Genomic DNA, 21,745 nt, shown 5'->3' on the forward strand with positions numbered 1-21,745 from the left:
CAATGAAGTACTGTTTTGGTGATGGAGTTGGCCTCTCTTATCATCTTGTGCCAAATCCATCTCCAATGTTTCCTCATGATGATTGTGGCCAATTCCTTTTGATGACACTGAAAGAGAAGAGCATGGTTGGAGAACCTTCTTGGCCAGAAAATACAGAGGATCTTCCAGAGGCTCATTGGATGAAATGATGACTGTTTGGCATTGAGCTTATCAGGAAGTGAAGTTCTGCTGTCCCCTATGTCACAAGATTTAACTTTGTAGGAGGTTATGGCATTCAAACCCTGTCACAGCTGTTGAACATCCCTCCTTGATTCCAGTCTAGTCTGGAATCTCCACGTCGCCTGAGAGACAGCTTTCCGGAGATCATACCTACATCGTTTGTAGCATTCTTGATCTCCAAACTTGAATGCCTTTAATCCGGCTCTCAGAATATTCCAGATTTCATTGTTCATCCAGGGTTTCTGATTGGCGAAAGCCCTGAAGGATTTTGTGGGGACACACTCATCCATTGCTGTTTTAATAAAGTTTGTAATGACTCTGGCAAAGTCACTCAGCACCTCAGATGAGTTCTTGAACACGGCCCAGTCCGCTGACTCAAGGCAATCCTGTGGCCATTCCTCTGCCTCCCGAAACCACCTCTTACTTGTCTTGATGTCTGGAGTCTTCCTCTTTAGTCTCTATCTGTATTCAGGTAGTGGAAGTGCAGCCAAATGATCCCACTTGCCAAAATGTGGTCTCCGGAACAAACAATGGGCTTTCTGCATTGTAGTGTAGCAGTAGTCTAGTGCGTTGGGACCTCTGGTGCAACAGATCACATGCAAGTGATAATTGGGCAGATCTCCCTTCAAACAGACCTGGTTAAAGTCACTGACTATCATTTACAATGCATCAGGATGGTCTGTTTCTTGTTCACAGACAGCTTCATGCAGTTTCACAAATGTTTGCTGATAATCAGCCGCTGGTGGTATGTAAACTGCAGTCAGGATCACGGAGGAGATCTCCATGTAGAATGGTCTACATTTAATCATTAATTGTCCTCATTCAGGAGACAAGAAGTTGAAATAACCCAAAGTCGATCTGCTTAAGAGAATTGACTGAAAAGCTTACACTGCCGCCTTTTTCCTTCTCAGATCTATTCTGAAAATTGTAAAACCTTCCCGTCGTACCACTGTGTCAGGTGTGTCTACATTTAACCAAGTTTCAGTGCAACATCATCTGAGACCTGCCTTATCTCCCTCTGAGACAGTAGCCTTGTCCTGAGATTGTCAATCTTATTTTCCAGCGACTGCACGTTCGCCAACAAGATGGTGGGCAGAGGATGCCTTACCCTCCTGCACTTCAGCCTGGTTTGAATTCAATCTCTCCTGCTGTGCTTTCAGCCATGCCATTGACCCTTAAAGGCGCCACGCTGAACCGGTCCGTATTCAATTGTTGAACGTGTGATCTGAAGATCATTGATGATCAATGATATCGTATCCGTTAAATAAGGGCTGTGGACAATTCTGATTTGATGGAGACGGACGTGAAAGCACAGAGGAACATCCGGAGAAATTTCTGAAACGCTCGTTCGCTGCTGTCTTTACTGCGTGGTTGGGAATCTTCCGGAGGGAAGGCCTAAAAATCCCTGGCTTTGCCTGCTGTTGGCAACCGAGATTGAGGTCAAATCGTTTGGACAGAGATGGCGCTCAGTACTCAGTGTCGGAGAGCTGATCGGAGGCTCGAAGTTTTCGGATGATTCAGAGACGGATTGTGGTCGGGCATGACAGGGAGAGATTTTCTTCCTTCCCCCGTCTGCGTGAGATGTGGAACATTTGAGAGACTTTGAACTTTTTACTGTGCTCATGGACTTCTTCATCAAGTTATGGTATTGTTGCACTGTTGTAACTATATGTTATAATTGTGTGGTTTTGTCAGTTTTTTCAGTCTTAGTCTGTCCTGTGTTTTGTGATATCACACTGGAGGAAATATTGTATCATTTCTTAATGCATGCATTACTAAATGACAATAAAAGAGGACCGTGTGTCTGCATAGTCTAATTCTAATTCTAATTTCATTGTCTGCTGTTAAGAGGAAATTTATATTCTGCAGATGCAGTAAGAGTGGTTCAAAAGGAGTATGTTTAAGAGGAGAACAAGTACAATTTCCTGCAGCCCGCTGAGTGTCGCCAATGTACACCAGTGCCATCTTGGAGTGGGCCCTTGATCAATCTGGTTGTTGTCGCGTCTGCTGGGTGAGCACCATGTCAGTTTATGGATTTCATGGTGTGGAAAGAGGGTCCCTACTTTGACCAGATTGTTCATGGCACAGAATTTTAACAGTCTTTCACCATTGTTATTCATCGTTTCATATCCATGGTGCCCATGTCCCTTGTGAAGTGCAAGTTGATAGAACATAGAACATAGAAATCTACAGCACATTACAGGCCCCAGTTATTCCCCACTTTGGTGTTTAGATCTCCCATGATGACGATTATTCCATGGCATGGTGTTAACTCTACTTCCAATTGCAGCTGTTCATAGAAGCCGTCCTTTTCTTCAATACCACTATCATTAGTCTGAGTATAGCACTGGATCACAGTCATGTTCACTACCTTCCCTCTCAGCCTGACTCTCATCATTCTACTGTTGATTGATTTCCACTCCGGCAAGCACTTCTCAATGTCTTTCTTCAAAATGACAGCTACACCATCATGATGCTGACCATCTCCCCTTCCTGAGTATAAAACTGTTTCACCAGTTGCTGCCTTTAGCCTGAAGAGAGGAAAGAACAAAGGGGAAAAAGAGCAGAGCGGGTGCAGTTACTGGGAGTTTGAGAATTCCATTTTCATGTGCCAGGTTGAAGATGACCAGATAGAATACGGGGTGCTATTTTATAACAAAATGCAGCAGGCTAGAGTAATGACAAGGCTTGCCCAGAAACACCTGCAAAACAGAGTTTGATCTTCAAATAAACAGCGAAAGAATGAAGGACAACAGGGGAAAGACCAGGGCAGTGGGATTTATTGGTGGGCACTCACAAATAGGTAGCAATGGCTGGATGGCCTTGTCCTGTGAAGTGAACATTCAGGATTAAAGAGTAAATTCTGGTCAGACATAAGGACAGGAGTACTCACCTGTGAGTTTAATGTAAGCCTCATGTCATTAATGGCTGTTGACATTGTATACTGGTTCCCACCCGAGCTGCTGATCAGGATGTGTGGATCTGCCAACACCATTGCTTCCATGATCCTAATGGATGAACATGTTTAGAATCGTGTCAGTACTGTTGTCCCACAGCCTCCTCATGATGTTGACAGCAAACACAAGAAATGGATGTGGGAATGGTCTCAGCATACTTGGGTTATGGGAGAGGAATGTGAAGGAAACATGTCTTCAGATTCACTACTCATCAGCAACACCCGAGTGAACACTGCAACAAACACACCACGTTCTGGTTAGTAAAGGGCGTGACCAAATTATCTGTCAGTTAGTAGCCAAAGGCTGACCCACGTGGTGACAGTGCCTTTCACACAGGCCAGTGCCTTTCACCAGCACAAGGGCTGGGAGAAGATGAGTGGGTGGACGCAAGGGTGTAAAATGAGTGAAAGCACCGTACCAGCCACACTGCAGGAATACTCACATGCTCTCAATGATGTTGACCACTTTGTGCTGATAGGCCCTGCGATGCAAGGTGTTACGTGTGTAAAACATGTTGTACAAGTCGTCAGCTACCTGTAGAACAAGATGGAAAATGAGAGATCACTTCACCCTGTATGTGTCAGGAACAGATCCCAGGCATTGAAGAGTATCAACACGCAAGTTATTCACCAATCTCATGATGATGACATTTATGCCCGTTCACAGATCCGACAGATGCCAATATCTCTGCTCCATCACATACCCCATTCATTCAGGGATTTTAATGTCAAATAATTATCCAACAGCCATTTCTGTAAACTGACCGTTGTCCCAACACCACTCTTAAACCTCTTGTACCTCTATTGGTTGTGGCCCGTCCTCCCCATTTTGCTTAATTTTCCATGTTTAACTTTAAATTGTTTTTATATCTGCAGATGCATTTCTAAAAGGTCAGCAAGTTCTGAATGAGTGAGAACATAGACCATTACACCACAGTGCTGAACATTGAAACTACTCCACAATCAATCCAACACTTCCCTCCTACATAACCCTCCGTTTTCCTTCCATCCATGTGCCTATCCAAGAGTACCATAAATATCCATAACGTATCTGCATCTACCACAATGCCTGACAGAACAGTTCACACACCCATCACTCTTAGTTAGCCAAACCTACCTCTGACACCCAACTATATTTTACTCCAATCACCTTAAAATTATGCCCCCTTGTATTATCCATTTCTGCTATGGTAAAACGTCTCTGACTGTCCACTCTACCTACGCCTCTTATCAGCTTTTACACTTCTATCAAGTCATCTCTCATCCTCCTTCATTCCAGGAGAAAACCATTACCTCGTGGCTCTGGAACTCAATTCTGCGACTACTGAAGACCAACAAACCATATTCCTTCTTAATAATTCTATCAACTAGTGCAGCAACTTTGAGGGTTATGAATGTGGATTCAAAGACCTCTCTGTTCCTCCTTGGTGCTAGGAATAGAACCATTAACCTTATACTAGTTATGGCTACCCTAAAGTTTAAATCTTCTCTTCTACCATAGTTCAGTCAGACCCATTCTCACTGATCCCCCATTGTGATCTCAGCTGTTCTTTGACTGTTCAATTCTGTGCAAAGCCAGTTACCACATAGAAACATAGAAATCAACAACACATTGCAGGCCCTTCGGCCCACGATATTGTGCCGACCATACAACCTGGTCTAGAAATTGCCTAGAATTTCCCTCTTGCATAGCCTTCTCTTTTTCTAAGCTCCATGTACCTATCTAAGAGGCTGTTAAAAGACCCTCACATGAGGAATTCTGCAGATGCTGGAAGTTCAAGCAACACACATCAAAGTTGCTGGTGAATGCAGCAGGCCAGGCAGCATCTCTAGGAAGAGGTACAGTTGACGCTTCGGGCCAAGACCCTTCGTCAGGACAAACTGAAAGAAGAAATAGTAAGAAACTTCGGCTGTACCTCTTCTTAAACGACCCTCTTGTGTCCGTTTACACCACTACTGCCGGCAATGCATTCCATGCACCCACGACTCTCTGTGTGAAAAAGCTACCGCTGACATCCTCTCGGAACTTATTTCCAAGCACCTTAAAACTATGCCCCTTCGTGTTAGCCATTTCAGCCCTGGGAATAAGCCTCTGGCTATCCACACGATCAATGCCCCTCATCATCTTATACACCTGTATCAGGTCACCTCTTGTCCTCTGTCGCTCCAAGGAGAGAAGGTCAAGTTCACTCAAACTATTCTCATAAGCTATGCCTTCCAAACCAGGCAACATTCTTGTAAAACTCCTCTGTACTCTTTCTACTGTAGGGGGGTTTCGTCTTTTATGTTACTGCGGAGGCTAATTAAAATGGCTTCTTTGTTATGTTATAATAGGGAATGCTTCGTTGTTATGTTAAAAGCTGAGAAAGCTTTGCGCTAGCAGCTTGTTGTGGGTTAGGGTGTGATAAGAGGATGTAATGAACCAATTGGGATAGTTGTTATGACTTTGGTGTATTTGGAAGATTTGTATGTGTGGGGTTTTGAGGGTGAAGGTGGGAGAGAGAGACAGAGAATGGACCAGGTGCTGTGATGTCCACTAACGGGGTGGAACCCCAAGGAGGGCGTTCGGCGAGGAGACGGAGACGGACTTGTGTGGAGCGTCTGGTCGGCCACCGTTGTTGATCCCAGGCAGCCGGTCGAGGCGGACCGAGGGGTCGCAGGGTGAAGAAGAAGGGTCCAGAGCTCCAACTTTTTTGTGCACGAAGAGATTGAACTTTGATAAGTGTGGTGCCTTTTATTTTCCTTTTATATTTTATTCTCTATTAATTATATAGTTCCAGTAGTATCTATAAACTGTAGATCACTCAAACCTATCTGGTGTATTGTCTGTTATTTGGGCAGGGTGGGTACATCACACAGCATCCACACAAACTATTACCCAGTTTGGTGGGGCCGAGGGCTGTTTCCCTAGACGACAGTGAGCTGAGCGACCCTGAGGGTGGCCAGGGGGGCTACACTATAGTATCCACATCCTTCCTGTAGTGAGGAGTCCAGAACTGAAAATAGTACTCCAAGTGGGGTCTGACCAAGGTCTTATATAGCTCTAACATTACCTCATCAATCTTGAACTCAATCCCACGGTATTCCGGTTCACGGTCCGGTCCATCGACCTTTGCTCCAGGTTTTCCTGTTTACCCTGTTTCTGTTCTTGTTTAGCTCTAACTGAGGCAGCTGATGCTCGTTGGGGCTGGCTGCATAAATACCTTCGGAGACCAGGGTGTGGCTGCTGGATTGTTCTTGTCCTTATTTCTTGTATCCCTTCCTCTGCCTTCTGTTTCCTCGCCTGAAGCCCTGCCTTGTCTTGCCGGTAACTCTCGCCTCACCTGAAGTTCTCGTCTCGCCTTGCTTTGCCAGAAGCCTTGCCTTATCTTGCCGGTAACTCTCGCCTCGTCTCGCCTGCAGTCTTGTCCTGGAGCCACCCTGTACCTAGCTCCCTTCCTGTCCCTTGCCTCCACCAGGTAAGCCAGGCTGTCTTGCCGTTACTTGGGGTTCATTCTGTCCCTTCCTGTCCCTCGCCTCCGCCTAGGTAAGCCAGGCCATCTTGCCATTACCTGGGGTTGGTTCTGTCCCTTCCTGTCCCTTGTCTCTGTCGGGTGGAGATCCGCGCCCTGCCCAGGTGAACTGCGCCCTGCCCAGGTGAACCGCGCCCTGCCCAGGAGGAGCCCAGCCACGCCTCGCCTCGTCTCCTGCCTCCAGCCTCCAGCCTCGCCTCGCCTCGTCTCCTGCCTCCAGCCTCCAGCCTCGCCTCACCTCAAGTCTACTGCCTCTTCCCTCCAGCCTCATCTCGCCTCTACTGCCTCCTGCCTCCAGCCTCACCTCAAGTCTCCTGCCTCCAGCCTCTAGCCTCGCCTCGCCTCGCCTCAAGTCTCCTGCCTCCAGCCTCAAGTCTCCTGCCTCCAGCCTCATCTCACCTCAAGTCTCCTGCCTCCAGCCTCTAGCCTCGCCTCGCCTCAAGTCTCCTGCCTCCAGCCTCAAGTCTCCTACCTCCAGCCTCGCCTCAAGTCTCCTGCCTCCAGCCTCCAGCCTCGCATCGCCTCAAGTCTCCTGCCTCCAGCCTCCAGCCTCCAGCCTCGCCTCACGTCAAGTCTCCTGCCTCCTGCCTCCAGCCTCGCCTTGCCTCAAGTCTCCTGCCTCCAGCCTCACCTTGTCTCTTGCCTAGCCTCAAGCCTGAAGACTCCTGCCTCCTGCCAAGCCTCGCCTCTAGCCTCAAGCCTGAAGACTCCAGCCTCTAGCCTCTTGCCAAGCCAAGTCTCTAGCCTCTAGCCTCTTGCCAAGCCAGGCCAAGTCTCTAGCCTCTAGCCTCAAGCCTGAAGATTCCAGCCTCGTCCTGCCTGCCTGCCAAGCCTCATCCGTGCCTAGTTCTGGGGTCCGAGCCAGAGGCAAGACCCAGGTATTGGGTCCTTGTCCAGTCTCTGGCTCGGAGTCCAAGCCTGGGCTCCTAGCTCTCTTGTTCAGTCCTGTTCCAGGTTCCTGGTTTTCCTGTCCATGTACTTGCCATCGCCCTGTATCCTAGTCCTGTACCTAGTACTTCAGTGTCTGTGTCTTGCACTTGGATCCGTTCCCAGCCACCGCCATATGACAACGCCTTCTCAACAACACTGTCAACTTGCGCAGCAACTTTGAATGTCCTATGGATGCAGACACCATGATCTCTCAGATCCTCCGCACTGCCAAGAGTCTTACCATTAATATTATATTCTGTCTTCAAAACCTCTCTCTGGTGTTCGTCTTCATTCCCTTTCTCCATGTTCCACTCTCCTCTCCTATCAGATATCTTCTTCGGCCTATTACCTTTTCGACCCATTAGTTCCCAGTTACTCACTTTATCCCCCTCCCCCGTCCCCACTCACCTACCTTTCCCCCACCTGACTTCACCTGTCAGCTTCCAGCTTGTACTCTTTCCCTTACCCACCCCCCCAACAGCTTCTTCTCATTTCCTTTCTGGTCTTGATGTAGGGTCTCAGCCCAAAACATTGGTCCTTTATTTCCCTCTATCGAAGCTGCCTGGCCTCCCAAGTTCCTCTAGCACTTCGTTTGTGTTACTCTGGATTTCCAGTATGTGTAGAATCTTTCGTGTGTACTTCTCCATGGTGCTTTGAGATAATATTTCTGACTGACAATATACAACAGTTAAATTTAGTTCAGGCTGGATAAGCCAAGGATTTTCAAACCAAACTTAAGGGACTCTGCTGTTTCTCAAAACATCTATCACCTTATCTCGAGTGCATATGATCTTCATGTTGTCGACTTCACAGACTCGAGAACACTTCAGGATGCGTTGATAGTCAAAGTTGTTCCGGATTCCAAGATAGTAACTGTCCCTTCAGAGACAAGAAGACACATTAATAGCAGCCTCTGCCATTTCTTTGGTAACTGGTTTATTGTGACATGTACCGAGATACAGTGAAAAGCTTTGTTTCCCTTGCCATCGAATCAGATTATCCTAAGAGACAACTTTGTCAAAGTAGGAGAAAAGGAAAAGCAATAACAGAAGGCAAAATATAATGCTACAGTTACAGAGAAAGTGCAGGTAAACAAATGATGTGTGAGGGCTGCAACAAGGTAGATTGGGAGAGCAAGCATTCACCTTTATCATTCAACAGGACTGTTCAACATTGCAATAACAGTAGAATGAAGCTGTCTGAATATGAAGATACAGTCTCAAGCTTTTCCATATCCTACTCAATGGAAGGAGAAGACGAGAGAATCTCCGGGGTGGGGGCTGTAGCTGCAGACAGAGTCCATGGAGAGGAAGCCAGGTTTCATGTTGGCCAGAGCTGCGTCTGCATCTCTCTGCAATTCCATGCAGTCTCAGACAGAGCATTTCCATATCAAACTGTGATCCAGTCAGGATGCAATAGTGCATCAACAAAAATCAGTGAGGATCAATGGGAAACAGGTTGAATTAGTTCAGTTTTCTGAAGAAGCAATGGTGGGTGTAAGAGGGAATGGAAGACACACACACACACACACACACACACACACACACACACACACACACAACTTCAAACAAAAGAAAATCTGCAGATGCTGAAAACCTGAGCAACACACACAAAATGCTGATGGAACTCAGCAGGCCAGGCAACATCTATGAAAGAGTACAATTGATGCTTCGGGCCGAAACCCTTCGGCAGGACTGAACTTGACCACGACTTGGCCATTTCTGATTTTCAAACATTAAGCTCCCAGCAGAAACAATTAAGCCTGGTCCAAATTAACCAAACCATGTGCCTGGTAAGCTCACACTGAGAAAAGGCAGAGATGATGAAACATCCATAAGCAGTTGATGAATACTACAGAGAGGCCTACATACCTGGCAAAATAATCCCACTTATCGACATCAATCCCAGTTCGCTTATTGGCAACGATTTCATACAGAAATCTTTTCTCCTGAAATCTTTTCTCCTGAGGACGACCTTCGTACGGCCACTGGGGAGACGAGATGGCAGAGTTAGTGCTGAGCAGCACACAGGAGAGTGTAGATGGATCCACCACTCAGGCTCTCCCTCATTCCCGCCACATGACATAGACCGAGTGCAACACCATTGGGAAAACCAAACCGTACTCGCCCAGGATGAGATGCAGCACCTCACCTAAGATCAGCAACAGGAACCAAAGAGGCGAACAGTGAGTGGAGATGGGGGTGCGGGTGAAGTCCTTAATGAAACCTACTCATCTGTACTTACCTAGGAGTCACAGAGTCAGAGAGCACCTCCACACAGAGGGAGGCACTTCAGCCCATCTAGCCAGTGCCAAACTGTTATTCTACCTCGTCCCATTGACCCACACCAGGATTAAAGTCTCCAACTCCCACTCAAGTTCAAGTTAACGTTTATTGTCATCTGACTGTATATATTTACAATCAAATGAGATAATCTTCCTCCAGACCATGGTGCACCTGCAAATCATATACCTCACACACCACATAAAACAAAATATTACCACAAGTAAATTAATAAAATATAATATAAATTGAAGTGTACAGTATGTAGTGTGTAGCACAGATAAACAGTAAACAGCTTGCTGTCGGTGTGACGAGATCTCAGTGGTGGCAGGTATTCATTTGTCTCACAGCCTGAGGGAAAAAGCTGTTAGCAGTCTGGTAGTCCTAGTCCTGATGCCTCTGTGCCACCTTCCGACAGCAGGGGTTCAAAGAGATAGTGGGATGGGTGGTAGGAATCCTCAACAATTCTTTGGGCCCTTCATATACAACACTCCTATAGGGGGGAGGGAGCCCTGCCGATGCTCTCAATGCGTTTTATTTATTTTCCACCCTCCCATCTATACATAGTACTTTGATTTATCCTTCCAAAGTGCAACACCTTACACTTATTTGCATTAAAATCCATCTGCCATATTTCAGCCTATTTCCCAGCTTGTCCAGATCTTAGTGCAAGTTTTGACAGATCCCTTTCTGTCAACTATAGCACAATTATGAGGTCATCCACAGAGCTGCTGATCTAATTTTCCATCTTATCATCCAGATCATTTATACAGATGACAGACATCAACGGATCCAGCACCAATCCCTGTGTCACACTACTCATAGGTCTCCAGTTAGAGAGGCAATCATCTACAAAATACTCCCAGGATTCACCTCCGAAGCCCATGTAAGATCCAATTTACTAACTCGTCTTGACTGCCAGGAGATTGAACATGCTTCTCTTAACAGTCTTCTCTGAGTCCAGAGATATATTGGAAGCCTTGATAGCTTTCTACACTGTTCACTATGCCCCTACCCATGGAGTCATCTGAAAATGTGATGATCAGTTTATCACATTATCATGCACATTGTTGATACCGATGACAAAAAACTACAAACCTAGCACTGATTCCTGAGGGACACCACTCATCACAGGGCTCCATCTACTCGTCAGAGATATCTACCACCACCCCTGGTTTCTCCCAGCAAGCCAATGCAGAATCCATTTACTACCTTATCCTCAATGCCAACTGAACCTTGTTGAACAACCTCCCTACAGCACCTTGTGAAACGCCTTGCTAAAGTCCACATAGATAATGTTCATGATCTTTTCTTCATCAACTTTCCTGGAAACCTCTTCGAAAGATTGTATAAGAATGTTTAGACATCGCCTACCGCACAAAGAACCATACTGACTATCCCTAATACTTACACATCCTCTCCATTACAATGCATTAGAATAATTCACCCACTATTGGTATCTGACTCAGCAGCCTATAAATTCCTGGTTTATTCTTAGAGCCTTTCTGGAACAACGCAGTAACATTAGCTTTCCTCTTGCCCTCTGGCACCACATTCACAGCTAAAGACATTTTAAATACTGTCAGGGCTCCTGCAGTCTCTCCACTAGCCTCCCACAAGATCCGAGGTGACACCTTGTCAAGCCCTGGGTAGTTATCCACCCTAATTTTCCTGAAGACAGCAAGCACGACCTCTTGGGTAATCCATATATGATCACTGTAGTTTTGCATCAGTTCTATAGACTCCTGAGTTAATCAAACATCTCATTCTTCTTCTTAACTAGGACCTCAATATTTCTCAAATCCAAGGTTCCCCAAACCTGTTAGTCTTGCCTTTTATTCTAATAAGAACATACAAACTCTGCACTCTCAATACTTCATTCTTGAAGGTTTCCCATTTACCAAACATCTCTAAGCTGGAAGACAACAGATCCCAATCCATACCTTGCGCACTAGGCTCTCAATCACTTCAACACTTTAAATTCTCCAAACCTGATCTCCTCATTGTCACTGTGGATGTCCAGTACCTATACACTTCTGTCCCCCTTGGGAAGGCCTTACAGCTCTCCACTTCTTTCTAACAACAGGCTAAGCACTTCTCCTCTACCAGCATTCTCCTCTGGCTGTCAGAACTGGTTTTCAACCTCAACAACTTCTCTTTCAACTCCGTCCATTTTCTCCACCTCCAAGGTGTAGCCGTGGGGACCCACATGGGCCTCAACAATGCCCGCCTGTTGGTCAGCAACATGGCACTGTCCATATTCCAATACTATACTCATAATGTTTCCCCCTTCTTTCTCTGCTACGTCAATGACTGCATTGTGCTGCTTCCTGCACCCATGCTGAACTCCACAATTTCATCAACTTTGCCTTCAACATCCACATCATTCTCTGGTCTTTACTTAGTCCAACTCTCCCATTTATCGATCTCTCTCCATCTCTGGAGATAGACTATCTTTCAGAAAGCTATTGACTCTTACAGCTACCTTGACTCGAAAGCTGCCCACCCTGTCACTTGTAAACATGCTATTCTCTTTTCTCAGATCCTCCGTCTCTGTATCTGTTCTTAGGGTGAGGCTTTCAGGTCTGGAACAGCTGAGATGTCCTCCTCCTTCAGGGAACAGGGTTTCCATCATCGACCATCAATGCATCTCCTTCATTTCCCGCATGTCTACCCGCACCCATTTTCCCTCCAGCATAGTGGGGATAGGGTTCCCCTGGACCTTACCCACCACCCCATGAGTCTCTTCATCCAGGACAGCATTCTCCATAACTTTTGCAAAGGGATCCTACCACTAAGCACATTTTCCTATCCCACATTCAACAGGGATTACTCTCTATGTGACTTCCTTGTCCACTTATCTCTGCCTACTTATCTCCCTCTTGGCACTTGCTCTTACTCCTCCCTCACCATTATTCAGGGCCCCAAACAGTCCTTTCATGTGAGGTGATGCTTTACCTGCAGGTCTGACAGATCATCTATTGTATCCAGTATTCTGGTTCAGCCCCTAAAACATCAGTGAGAGTTGATGTTAATTGGGGGAACCAATTCATCAAGCACATTTGAGATTTTGCTATGGTCATCCATTTTGATTTGAATTCCCATCTTGACATGTCAGTTCATGGGCTTTTCTACTGCCTCAATGAGGCTGCACTCAATGTAGAGGAGCACCAATTCATGTTCTATCTGGTAACCTCCAATCTGTTGGCATAACCAATAATTTCAATAATATCCAGTAATTTCTCCCCCTCCCCCTTCTCTCTTTTTCCAGTCTCCTTTCTGGATCCCCTATTACTTCTCTTCTCCTCACCTGCCTGTCACCTCCCTCTAGTGCCCCTTCTTGTTTACTTTCGATCATGGTCCACTGTTCTCTCCTATCAGATTCCTTCTTCAGTCCTGTACCTCTTCCACCTATCACCTCTAAGATTGCTACTTCATTCCCCCTCTCCTCATTCCACCTATCAGCTGCCACATTGTACTCTTTCCCCTCCCCTCACTTTCTTATTCTGGCTTCTTCCTGCTTCTTCTCCAATCCTGATGCAGAGTCTCAACCTGAAACGTTGACTTATTTCTTTCCATGGATGTTGCCTGATCTGCAGTTTTCCTCCAGGTTTTCCAGTATTTGCAGAAGTTCTTGTGTTTATTCACACTGGCCAGATACTTTCTGGTACCACCTCAGTTAGCCTTTTCCCAATTTTGATTTGCAACCTGAGAACCAGCCCTAAGCTTCTCCATAATTACCTTGAAATTTTTAAAATTATGATCTCTATATCTAAAGTATTCCCCTACACACATTTCTGTCACCTGCCTAATTTCTTCATTTCTTCTACCAAAGTGCATGACCATACACTTCCTGACACTATATTCCATCTGCTATTTCTTTGCCCATTCTCCTAATATTACTAAGTCCTTCTGTAGCCTCTCTAGTTCCTCAAAAGTATCTGGCCCTCCACCTATTTTCTTATCATCTGCAAACATTGCAACAAAGCCATCGATTTCATCATCCAAATTATTGATGTATAACGTAAAAAGAATTGGTCCCAACACAGACCCTGTGGAGCATCACAGTCACGGGTAGACAACCAGAAGAGGCTCCCTTTATTCCCACTCTTTACCACCTGCCAATCAGCCACTGCTTTATCCATGCTAGAATATTTCTTGTAATACCATGCATTCATAGCTTGTTAAGAAGCCTTAGGTGTGGCACCTTGTCAAAGGCCTTCTGAAAATCCAAATACACAACATCAAACAATTCTCCTTTGTCTACCCTGCTTGTTATTTCTTCAAAGACTTTCAACAGCTTTGTAGGCAAGATTTTTCTTTGAGGAAACCATGATATCTCCGGCCTAATTTATCCTGTGTCTCCAAGTACCCTGAGACCTCATCCTTAATAATTGACTCCAACATCCAGCACTGATGTTAGACTAACTGGCCTCTAGTTTTCTTTCTTTTATCTATCTCCCTTCTTGAAGAGTGGAGTGACATTTCAATTTTCCAGTCTTCTGGAACCATTCCAGAATCTAGCGATTCTTCAAAAATCATTACTAATGCCTCCACTACCTCTTCAGCCACTTCCTTCAAATCCCTGGGTGTACACCACCTGGTCCAGGTGACTTATCCACCTTCATACATTTCAGTTTCCCAAGAACCATCTCCCTAGTTATGGTAACTTCACACACTTTGTGATCCTTGACACCTGGAATTTCCACCATACCACTAGTATCTTCCACAGTAAAATATTTATTCAGTTCATCCAACGTTTCCTCTTCCCTCATTAATACATCTCCAGCATTATTTTCCAGTGAGCCGATATCCACTCTCACCTCTCTTTAACACTTTATGTATCTGAAGAAACTTGATATCCTCTTTAATATTATTGTCTAGCTTACTTTCATATTGCATCTTTACCTTCTTAATGACTTCTTTAGTTGCCTTCTGTTGGTTTTTAAAGGCTTCCCAATCCTCTAACTTCCCACTAATTTTTGTTCTGTTATATGCCCTCCCTTTGGCTTTTATGTTGTCTTTGACTTTTCTTGCTAGCCACAGTGTGTCATCTTGCCTTTAGAATACTTCTTCCTCTTTGGGATGTATACATCCTGTTCCTTCCAAATTGCTTCCAAAAATTCCAGCTATTGCTGCTCTGCCATCATCCTTGCCAGTGTTCTTTTCAAATCAATTCTGGCCATCACCCCTCTCATGACTCTGTAATTCCCCTTACTCCACCGTATCACTGATACATTTGACTTTAGCTTCTCCTTCTCAAATTTCAGAGTAAATTCATTCATATTATGATCACTTACCCCCAGGGGTTCTTTTACCTTAAGCTCTCCCATCAACTCTCATTCATTGCACAACACCTAATGCAGAATAGCTGCTCCCCTAGTGGGCTCAACCACGAGCTGCTCTAAAAAGCCATCTCATAGGCACTCTAGAAATTCCCTCTCCTGGAATCCAGCACCTAATTTTCCCAATCTACCTGCTTGTTGAAATCCCTCATGACAATTGTAACATTGTCCTTTAGGCATGCATTTTCTATCTCCCATTTTAATTTGTAGGCCACATTCTTACTACTGTTTGTGGGTCTGTATACATCTCCCATCAGGGTCTTTTTTACCTTTGCAGTTCCTTAGCACAATGATTCAATGCTTCTAACCTGATGCCACCTGTTTCTGATGATTTGATTTCATTTTTACCAAGAGAGCAACGCTACCTCCTCTTCCTTCCTGCCTGTCCTATTGATACAATGTGTATCCTTGGACATTAAGATCCCAGCTATAATCTTTCAGCCATGATTCAGTGATGCCTACAACATCATACCTGCCAATCTGCAACTGTGCTGCATGTTCATCTATCACATTCCGTATACTGTGCGAATGCAAATATAACACCTTTCGTCCTGTAAACACCCTTCTCGATTTTGTCTGCTTTTATGTTGCAACTCATCATGTTGACTGCAAGTTTGTCCTAGGAAGAGCCTCTCCTCACATTGCAATGCCTCTGTTGGTAAACTAACTCCCTCATCTTCAGCACTATTATCTGCCTTTCCGACAATACTTCTTGCATTGAAATAAATGCAGCTCAGACCCTTATATATATATGGATTAAATAAATCTTCCTGAACACATTTGACAAAGTCTATTTCATCCAGCACTCTTACAGTATGGGAGACCCAGTCAATGTGCGAAAGGTTAAAATCTCCTACTATCACTGGCTTATTTTTCTGCAATTGTCTGTTATCTCTCTACAAATGTGTTCCTCTAAATCCTGCTGACTATTGGGTGGTCTATAATATAATCTTGTTAATGCAGTCATTCTTTTCTTACCCTCAGTTCCACCCATAGAGTTTCAGTAGACGGGCGTGGTCTGAGCATAGCTGTGGCACTTTCACTGACTAATAATGCCACCCCTCCTCCTTTAATACCTCCCCCTCTATCACGTCTAAAACAACAGAAACCAGGAACACTGAGCTGCCAGTCTTTCCCCTACCGCAGCCAAGTCTCACTGCCTACATTACTCATTGCATTGAAATAGATGCAACTCAGAACATTAGTCTCACCATGGTCAATGTTCTGTTTCCCGTGTTTATATCTTCATTTTCCACAGCCCATCCACTTGCTGCCCAAGCACTCTGGTTCTCATTCCCCTGCAACTCTAGTTTAAACTCCCTGGAGTAGCAGTAGCAAACCTTCAAGAGAGGGTATTGGTCCTGCTCCAGTACAGGTGCAAACTGACCTCTCTATACAACTCTCATCTTCTCTGCAAGGGAGCCCAATGATCCAAAAATCTGATGCCCTCCCTCCTGCACCATCTCCTTAGCTACATGTTAACTGTATTTTCTTTCTCTTTCTGGTCCCACTAGCACGTGGCAGTGGCAGCAACCCTGTAATCACCACCATGGAGTACCTGTCCTTTAATATAGCACATAAACCCCTGAACCCACCCTACAGGACCTTGTCACCCCTCCTGCCAATGTAATTTATACCGATATTGAACATGACCTCTGGATGTTCACCCTTCCCCATAAGAATGCTTTTGACTCATACAATCCAGGAACCACATTCTCAACACCAGAACCTCTTCTCTGTTCCCCTTAACCAATGACTCCACACTTATATCTGAGATCTGAGAATGGCAGGCGGTGACTAGTGGGGTACCGCAAGGCTCAGTGCTGGGACCCCAGTTGTTTACAATATATATTAATGACTTGGATGAGGGAATTAAATGCAGCATCTCCAAGTTTGCGGATGACACGAAGCTGGGTGGCAGTGTTAGCTGTGAGGAGGATGCTAAGAGGATGCAGGGTGACTTGGATAGGTTGGGTGAGTGGGCAAATTCATGGCAGATGCAATTTAATGTGGATAAATGTGAAGTTATCCACTTTGGTGGCAAAAATAGGAAAACAGATTATTATCTGAATGGTGGCCGATTAGGAAAAGGGGAGGTGCAACGAGACCTGGGTGTCATTATACACCAGTCATTGAAAGTGGGCATGCAGGTACAGCAGGCGGTGAAAAAGGCGAATGGTATGCTGGCATTTATAGCGAGAGGATTCGAGTACAGGAGCAGGGAGGTACTACTGCAGTTGTGCAAGGCCTTGGTGAGACCACACCTGGAGTATTGTGTGCAGTTTTGGTCCCCTAATCTGAGGAAAGACATCCTTGCCATAGAGGGAGTACAAAGAAGGTTCACCAGATTGATTCCTGGGATGGCAGGACTTTCATATGAAGAAAGACTGGATGAACTAGGCTTGTACTTGTTGGAATTTAGAAGATTGAGGGGGGATCTGATTGAAACGTATAAGATCCTAAAGGGATTGGACAGGCTAGATGCAGGAAGATTGTTCCCGATGTTGGGGAAGTCCAGAACGAGGGGTCACAGTTTGAGGATAGAGGGGAAGCCTTTTAGGACCGAGATTAGGAAAAACTTCTTCACACAGAGAGTGGTGAATCTGTGGAATTCTCTGCCACAGGAAATAGTTGAGGCCAGTTCATTGGCTATATTTAAGAGGGAGTTAGATATGGCTCTTGTGGCTACGGGGGTCAGGGGGTATGGAGGGAAGGCTGGGGCGGGGTTCTGAGTTGGATGATCAGCCATGATCATAATAAATGGTGGTGCAGGCTCGAAGGGCCGAATGGCCTACTCCTGCACCTATTTTCTATGTTTCTATGTTTCTATTACTGCCTCTTCAATTCAAGGTCTACTAATACTGGACAAGTCCAATGACGGCAGTGACAGCCACATCATGCAAATGAGTAGTAGTGATCCAGGGGCAAAAACATTAATTCAATCATTTTGCTCTCTTTTGTTTGGGTGCACATAAACCAAAATAAAATTTCCAGCTTATATTCCAATTGCTTAGCTAAACAGTGTCACTTACCCCTTCCTTTTCTTCTGCACCTCTGATCAGTTCCTTTATAAAATTCACATCTTGTGGCAACACCAGACCATATGTTTTCAGCACCACTTCCAAGTTATTGGAGGAGATCAAGTGTTCGAACATCTTTACCGAAGCATCCTCGTGCTGCACCAATAATAAATCAGAGGAAAGAGTGAGTCGTCATTCTATGGAAATGACTAATATTAAAATTAACAATTTATTGTGCTGGAACAACAGTTTAGTTTACTGCATTAACCCCCATGGACAGGAAGCTGATGTAGCACCACACAATGCCAGCAACTCATGTTTAAATCAATATGCAGTAAATGTTTGTCACGTCATACAACACGGAAACAGGCTCTTCGGCCCAACTAGCTCATGCTGACCAAGATGGCCATGAAAGCTATTCCTATTTGTCAGCATTTGGCCCATAATCTTCTAAACCTGTCCTATCCATCTACATGTAGAAGTGTCTTTTTGAATTTGTTAAATTGTACCTTCCTCAATGACTTTCTCTATCAGCTCATTATACATACATATCTCTCTCTGTAGAGGTGGGAGGAGAAGATGATATCGTATCTGTTAAATAGGGACCATGGACAATTCTGATTTGATGAAGACAGACATGAGAAGCAGAGGAACATCGGGAGAAATTCCTGAAATGCCCGGTTCACTGCTGTTGCTACTGTGCGATCGAGAATCTCTGGAGGGAAGGCCCCAAGATCCCCGGCTTTGCCTGCTGCTGGCGACCGAGTCTGAGGTCGAAGCGTTTGGATAGAGATGGTGCTTGGTACTCGATATTGGAGAGCTGATCAGAGCTCGAAGTTTTCGGACGACTCAGAGTCGGACTGTGGTCGGGCATGGCAGGGAGAGTTTTCTTCCTTCTCCTGTCTGCGTGAGATGTGGGACTTTCGAGAGACTTTGAACTTTTTTACTGTACCATGCATTGTTCTTCATCAAGTTATGGTACTGTTGCACTGTTGTAACTATATGTTATAATTATGTGGTTTTGTCAGTTTTTCAGTCTTGGTCTGTCCGGTGTTTCTGTGATATCACACTGGAGGAATATTGTATCATTTCTTAATGCATGCATTACTAAATGACAATAAAAGAGGACTAATCTAATCTCGCTCTCTCAAGTCACGATGGCATCCTTGTAGATCTTAGAGGCATTTATTCTGAGACCAGGTTGACTAAAACTGAACACAACATTCCCAATGTCATACAACTGCAACGTAATGTACAACTTCTGTACTCAAATCCTGAATGATAAAGGCCCAGTGTGTGAAACGCCTTCTTCATCGCATAGTTCAGCTGTCACCACACCTTCAAGAAACCTATCTGATTGCCCAGATCTTGTCCTAGAAATAGGCCACCACCTCTAACCACAGCTAAACCGCCACCTCTAACCACAGCTGTCTGCTTCAAGGATACCCAAAACTAAGGCTGACTGCTCCAGAGGGCAATAGACAACAACATGGCTGCAACTCCAGAGTCACAAATGGACCAGGTTATGAGCACCATGACCATGACTTTCTGTCCCAGATTTAATCCATTTCAAATTATCCTACCACTGTGAACCTCTGGATTTCTTGCTGTGTAACCAACCTTCATGTTACCATCTCTTGTTCATGACACACGCAGTTCTATGGCACTGAGCCATACTCGTTGGAAGCTGGGTTGAAACATCTCACTCAGAATGCAAACAGACACATGGGACACTGATATACACTCAGTGACCCCCACTTTATTAGATACCTAATTATGTGGCCACTGAGTGTATGTTCATGGTCTTTTGTTGTTTTAACCCATCTACTTTAAGGTTTGGCATCCTGTACATTCAGAGATGCTGTTCTGCAGTGTGGTTATTTGAGTTACTGATGCCTTCCTGCCAGCATGAACCAATTTGACCATTCTCCTCTGTCCTCTCTCATTAACAAGGCATTTTCCCCCCACAGAACTGCTGATTACTTGATTTTTTTTGTTTGTTTTTTCAGACCATTCTCTGTAAATCAGAGACCTTAGTGTGTGAAAATTCCAGGAGATCAGCAGTTTCTAAGATACAGAAACCACCTCATCTGGCAGAAACAATCATTCCACAGTCAAAGTCACTTAGGTCACATTTCTTCCCCATTCTGATGTTTGGTCTGGGAAATAACTGAACCTCCTGACCATCTCTACATGCTTTTTTGCATTGAGCTGCTGTCACATGATTGGTAATTTTGATAATTGCATTGAAGAGCATGTGCACTGGTGTATCTAATAAAGTGGCCACTGAATATATCAACAGCAAGGCAAAATGAAATAGATACCAACCCCAGAAGTGGTAGAAGAGTCATTGTGACATTCCCTTTACTGGAAATCTGCTGCTTCATTCTGAGTGAATATCCTTGACAACAAGGTCTGCATTGATGGGATTCTGGCACCTAACCCACTGCCTCATCACTGCTAATATACACCGTTACTAAAAGCATACGGAGAGAATTACCTTCCATTTCAAATCTTCCCGTGTTTCGGAGATAAAACTTCCAAACAAGTGCGAAAATGGTCCATGACCTGGGAAATGAAACGTCAGTGTTACAGTGGACAGACACTTAATTGACCAGAAGAGCCAGAGAAAGACCTCAGGATTAAAATCTCATCAATACACCTCCAGCAAATCACTGCCTCAACTATGGTGATCTGCACCATCACTCCCTGGTAGACCACGAGTTGGGTTTGAACCCTTTGTCTTTCAGAACCCCTTTTGCATGAACCCCAATCTCTGAAGTCAACAAATAGCCCAAACTTTGTAAGACAATAAAAAGGAGGATGCTGCCCCACCAACCGCTCCAATGCCCCTGTGGCATCTTTACCTGTGAGGCAGATCAGCCTCTACCTCACCTAGATCGTGGCAGAGTCCAGCGATCTGAACACACAGGATATCCCGATTGTCAATGTTAAGTTCCGGTTGGCGCCCAGCCAGGACTTTTACCAGTTCTCCTGCCAGATGTGCCACACTGCAGGACAAAGAGACGGTATTTATATAGACACACAACTTTTCTTCAGCTGCTTTCAAATACTATTTAACCTTAATGCCCGTAGTTTATCAAGTATTCTTACCAGCTGTTGTCCAGTCATAGACTCTGCCATTTTATTAATACCATGGTGTTGGAGAGAGGTTGAACAGGTTAGCACTTTATTCATAGGAGGGAAGGAGAATAAGGGTGACCTTATAGATGTGTATAAAATTATATGGGCCAGAGACAGGATAAGTACATAGTCTTTTCCCCTGTGTTAAGGACAAGGGTTGAAGGAGAGACGGAAAAGATTTAATAGGAATCTGAGTGGCAGCCTTTCTCACAGAGAGGATGGTCAATAGATGGAATAAACTGCCACAGTAAATGGTTAAGGGAGGGACATTAAGAAGAGTCTGATTCAATTCTCCAGGTTAGAAGTCCATTGAAAAGGGAAATTCATAAACATAGGG

General features: G+C 44.9%; 1 pseudogene; it reads right to left on the reverse strand.

The window, feature by feature from the left end:
• LOC140210643 (deoxynucleoside triphosphate triphosphohydrolase SAMHD1-like) overlaps positions 1-21,745 on the reverse strand; it is a 90,923-nt pseudogene that overhangs the window by 21,517 nt on the left and 47,661 nt on the right.

Source organism: Mobula birostris, chromosome 2, assembly GCF_030028105.1.
Source record: "Mobula birostris isolate sMobBir1 chromosome 2, sMobBir1.hap1, whole genome shotgun sequence".
Lineage (NCBI taxonomy): Eukaryota > Metazoa > Chordata > Chondrichthyes > Myliobatiformes > Myliobatidae > Mobula > Mobula birostris.